The following is a 6000-nucleotide window of genomic DNA, read 5'->3' on the forward strand; positions in this document are numbered from 1 at the left end:
ATTATAATACACACACACACACACACACACACACACACACACACACATAATAAATAAAAAAATCTAAAAAATTAAAATGATTTCATACTTTAAGTTGTACAGACACAATCTATCAAATCTGAGCCATAAGTGCAAAGGCAACATTATCTTTTTAATATCATAACTGAGTTTCCTAAAAAAGCAATGGCAGGCAATGAAGACTTTTATTTACGGACTCTTCTTCCCAGATCTGCAGAAGACTGAAGTACAAACATTTCCTCTAAAGTCTCAGATGAGATCTTACCAATGTTCTGATTTGCCAAGATAACAAAGTCTGAGATTAAAATATGGTGTTTTCAATTAAACTCAAACATTTCTCATCAAATTATTTCAAGATTGTATTATCTGAACTATGTTAACTGTATTATACAGTATGTCAAATATTCCCTTATTATCTCCCAAACATTTTAAAGGAAAAACAACTAAAGGTACTCTACACATAGAGGTAATATCTGATAGGATACATATTTGAAAGTCTCCTAAGCTATAGACGGTTTCATCGGACGCATGTGCGGTGACGCGATACGCGTCTGGTCCGAAATTTACTTCCGGTTTCAGTTTTATTAATGCGTTGACTATTTGCTAATCTGAACTCTTGAACAAATACCTCGTCGAAAATAACAAATGTTTTGGTTTCCTATTAGTAATCTACATGTTGTTTATTTTGCTTGTTATATAAATAAATTACATTTAAAGTACGTTGTTGTAATGTATTCTTAGTGAAGTTTACTGGAATTTACGTGTTGAATAGAAAGTCGCTTGTTTATGTTGTTACTGCTGAAACTGTCTATAAACAAACAGCCTTACAACAATAAAAGCAAAGCTTGCATCTTTATTTAAATTAGCAATTAGACATGCAAGTAACCTTAGGATGAAGTTTCTTGACATTGTGTATATATATATATATAGTACATGAGAGATTAGAAAGAAATGAAGTGCATTCAGCAGTTTTAGTGACATTCACACTATAACAGAACTGCTAAAACAGCCACAGTAGTGACTAACTGTCACAGTCTTACTGTCTGTCTGCATGACGGTTTATCAAGAATAACATCACTGCCAAAAATACAACAAAACAAAGATCTGAACTAAGTTTTTCTCAGGAGTCAAGTTATTATTTCACGTGTAGTGAATAAGATTTGTTTGCTGGGTGGATTTCAGTTCTGATTTGATGTGAGATTGCAAAAAAGTGTTTGTAATTAGCTGCCTTATTATTTTAAAGCTCGATACGTTACAAGAGGAAATAAGGTCAACAAAATGTTTCGAATGTATGATAAAACAGATTGTGTTGTAGTCTAAACATCTAATCCTTGTGTGAGTTTTGGTCTTACCTTAGCATATAATGTTTTAAAGCATCATATGAACAAAACCTGTCTTGAGATAAACTAGAGGGAAAACCTTAAAACCTTTTCACAAACCTTAAAAACGCTGCTCACACCACATAAACAATCACTTGACCTACTTTCAGAGAGGGTTCAGACGCACTTCAGATACAAAAATGTAAAAAAAATCCTCAAAAGTCTTGAGTTTACTAATGCATATTTGATGTAGGATATTTAAAATTCTTTTATTTTAAAGCTTCTACCAAGACTAAATACAGGCATGCATCTGAATAAATATTTCATAAAGACACTTCAATCACAATTCATAAAATAAAGATACATTTTTATACATTTTAGCAGATGTTAAAGTAGATTACTCAAGACGTTGTTTTGTAGTAAAAATGTACTTTGTGCCCATTTAAACCTTTAATCAAACACAAAACACATGTGGATTAAATAAATAACAAAACTCAGCAGACGTGAAGCTAAGCACAAGTCATTAACAACATATGGAGGCCTTGGGATCCAACATAATATTACTAAAGGTTTAACTGTGCTTTCTCTGAACGTTATTGGGATGGTGGTACGAAGGCGTAAAGGTCTAAAAAAGCCCAGCAGGGACTCATAACACCTGTATTGTACTGTATATCTGCAGGACTGAGATGCTCTCACGGGTGATGTAAAGTGAGCTGATAGTGAATATGAGAAAGCAACAATTGTTTTGTCTTTACGCTGTTCAACTGAGCATAGCTGATGAATTCCTGCATTTTCCAAGACCTTACTTGACTATAGACCAATGTTACGTCAGACCAATGGAGGGAGTATACATACAGATATAATAATATTATTAATAATAACCAAATACAGTTTGATCTTAGATCTGCCTGCACCGTGTGCCTGCACATATGAACTTTAAAATCAAAGACAATTAATCAATGAAATCAATAGAATGCCAAAAAGCTAAGAGTTGAGTACATTATTTAACACATTTAATAAAGAAGAAATACCAAACTAATGAGTTTGTAAATTACTAACTATACTAGTTACAAAATGGTCTTCTTCATATTTCACAAGGCACGTGACAAAACAGGCAATGAGAAAATTTGTTAAGTGACTCTTGTAAATTTTTTATGATGTTTGCATAATTCATAAGGAAAAAGAACAAGGTGTGGTATCTGTCTATTGTCTAGATTGAACTAGACTTATTATATATGACCCTGCCTTTGAAATAAAGGCTAAAGGGTCTCAATCTAATTTTGATTATTGAGATTAAAAGCATCATTTGACTTCACTCATTGATTTCACAATTATTTACATAACCTCACTTATATTTTCACAGAATGTTCTGTATGATTTTTGTAGAAAACAGTAGGCTAAATCACAGAAAATAGTCTTAAGCTGGGATTTTACAGGTGGGGGGGAACCAAAACAACGTGTGTACTACTGACTCTGTACTGTAATAGTTTCTGTTTGATGGCATAATCCTGGTCTAAGGGATTCTGAATTCTGGTCCAACCTGTTTTAGCATCTCTCTACTGCAACTGTCCAACTTATCTGAGCAGCATAAAACACTAACTCAAAGATATAGCAACAAAAACAAAACCATATTCAGTAATCAGCTTCACACTGTAAACAATTCATCGCTGCCATACATTTCAAAGTTTAATCAACTAGAAGTCAGTTCAAATGACTATTTTGTATCTTGACTAAAGATAAGTTGTTATAACTTATAAAATATAGATGAAATAACAGCAACTCATCTCTAGTCAAGATAAATAATAGTCATTTGAACTGACTTGTAAATCCAAGTTGATTAAACTTAAAAATTTAAAGCAGCAAAGAAGTTTTACTGTGCAGTAATCAATAACCACACTGAACTGCAGCATTAAGTTAAAACAGCTTGGTTATGCAAGTTAATTTAACCTACTATTTTAAGTTTTGACTTGCGATAAGTTGACATAATTTAAGCACTGAAAAAAAATGATTCATTGAATTTAAAAAATTTAAGGTAAGTGGTTGCAATCAATTTATTTAAGCTACATTAAAAAAAAAAAATTGTAAAGTAAAAAAAATATATAAAACTTTTGTTTAAATGTAGCTTAAATAAAATGATTGCAACCACTTACCTTAAAAAAATTTATTAAATTCAATGAATCATTTTTTTCAGTGAGGGATAGTTCACCCAAAAATGAAAATTCTGTTATAATTTTCTCATATTGTTCTAAATCTATACGAATTATTTTTTTCTGAGTCAATGTCAATGGTCACTATCAGCTGTGTGTTTACCATCATTTCTCAAAATATCTTCTTTTGTGTTCATCAGAATAAAGAAATTCAGGTTTAGAACAACATGAGGATGAGAAAATGATGACGAATTTTCATTTTTGGGTGAACTATCCCTTTAAAGTAAAAAAAGGTTAAACTGTTTACTTATATTTTTATCTCACCATCACTTAACAAATTATATCGATTTGATATATATTGTTTACAGTGGTACCTACTAATGAAATACTGACCTTTTAACTCAGAAAATGTATTTTAGTCTAATATAATAAAAGAGTAATTTTTATTAACTGTAACTGTCTTTAGGATTTTGTACCTTATTTTTTTCATTTGACCATTGAATCGCCCCACTGATACTAATACTCTATTTTATGTATAATAATTTTATTTGGACAAACCCTCAACCCAAAGTATTTTTAGGGCTGCATAACAATTAATCGCGATTAATCGTTTGCAGAATAAAAGTTTTTGTTTACATCATATATGCGTGTGTACTGTGTATAATAATTATGCATAAATAAATAAATACACTTGCATGTAGGTATTTAAGGTGTATTTACATGTGTATATACATTTTTATATTTATATATAATTTATATTATATATAAATATTTAATCTATACATATTTTTTTCTTTAAATTATACATGCATGTGTGTATATTTATTTATACATAATTATTATACACAGTACACACACATATATGATGCAAACAAAAACTTTTATTCTGCAAACGATTAATCGCGATTAATCGTTATGCAGCCCTATTTCACTTTGATACACAATTCATCCTGACATGGTTGTTGGAGACATGAATGATATTTCAAACCGTGTTGAGGAGATTGTGATTACTTTTCTAGCCAAACTATAATATTGCTTGCAGAATGATTAAACTGCTATAGACATAAGCCATAACTACAGTCCAGAATGACACTTGTGACAAACAAATAGCGACCACCATACAGTATAGCAATATCACAGCAAAGTGTTAAAAAACACCTTAACAACCACAAAGTATGAAGACAGCAACACCCAACACACCCTACAACTTTTACAATCACGTTCAAAAATCAACAAACGCCCCTTTTTTGTTTTGATTGCACAATCAGTGCACTATATTTATGCTGGCTGCTACAAGTCACAATCAACAATAGCTTAACACATTTTTAAAAACATTGATATTAAGTTCATAAAAGTGGCGGCATTTGTGACAATCGAGGCAAGAGAAAATACAACCAGTTAGGCTAATGCGTTCCTTTCCATAAAATGACATCAAAATTAGTAACACACGTTGTAACATGTTTCTACTGCACCTCACCCTGTTAAGTTCAATGCCGTTACCGTTTTAACACACATCTCGCTGACTAGAGAGATTATTGACAAATGGTAAGGAAGGACAGACAGACTGTTGGAATTTTTGTACCAGACACAGAGTATAAATAAAACACTTACGGCGTGTCCCTCCAGGCGTCAACATGAAACTCACACCCACTGCCCATGAGTGTTTTTGTGAATGCTTCCTCTTTGCTATTCCTCTTTCACTGCACTGTAACATGTTCAGACTGCTATTGACAGTAATGCTGCCAGCCGCAGGACGCTAAAGTAGCTGTCATAGTCATTAAAATGCATGAAATTCCTCTCCCTTCCCATGATGCATTCACATTGCACCTGTTCACTAATCAGACCAGCTAACCTAGAAGAGACCTGGATTAGTGAAACATCTGTCTTTCTTTACATGCGTGTGCAGACCACTCTCTTTTGTCAAGCGTCTCACCCTCTCTTCTTCAAATGAAAGCAGCAATTACAACGTTCAAAGCTGGAGCGCTGATCAAATATTAACATCCAAATGAAAATGGAAACCACACCTCCTTTCACTCTCAAGAGCCAACCCCTCATCAGCTTTGTGTGAGGAGAAAAAACGTCAATGACAACCAATCAGAGACAAAAATACAGGTGCTGAATGGTTCCACGAAGAACCTTTAACATCTCAAGATTATAATAAGGTAAGAAGAAATGGTTCTTGGTTGGTATCACTGTGAAGAACCTTTTAAGCATCTTTATTTTTAGTAATTTCGTATCATGCAAAATCAGTCTGTATAATGCTTGGCACATAACTGATATAGCACAGTCTGTCTGTGATTCTTACAAAAACTTGGTTTTAAAAATGTCAAGCAAGAAAATTTAAAAATTGCTTAATCTTACTTTTTTCCCACCAGACATTAGAAACAAAGTCTGGAGTATATGGGAACATTTATTTAAAACTTTTACTTATGATTTAATATATTTTGTAACATAATTTTAAAAATAAGTCTTAAAAAATCTCATTACCGCAACAGAAGTTCTCTTTACCGCAACTG

The 6000-nt window shown here is 32.3% G+C and overlaps 1 protein-coding gene across 5 annotated transcripts in view; it reads right to left on the reverse strand.

The window, feature by feature from the left end:
* mtus2b (microtubule associated tumor suppressor candidate 2b) overlaps window positions 1-6000 on the reverse strand; it is a 55834-nt gene that overhangs the window by 47702 nt on the left and 2132 nt on the right. The window contains exon 1 of one of the 5 annotated variants that reach the window (XR_010542904.2): window positions 5096-5583. The exons of 1 other annotated variant lie outside the window; for it this stretch is intronic. The gene's annotated coding sequence lies outside the window, so the exon portion shown is untranslated. Of the gene's footprint in view, window positions 1-4961; window positions 5035-5095; window positions 5584-6000 lie in introns of those variants that run through there. 3 more of the 5 variants (XM_065281662.2, XM_065281659.2, XM_065281661.2) reach the window with 3 other exon arrangements.

The sequence above is a fragment of the Paramisgurnus dabryanus genome, chromosome 8 (genome assembly GCF_030506205.2).
Source record: "Paramisgurnus dabryanus chromosome 8, PD_genome_1.1, whole genome shotgun sequence".
NCBI lineage: Eukaryota > Metazoa > Chordata > Actinopteri > Cypriniformes > Cobitidae > Paramisgurnus > Paramisgurnus dabryanus.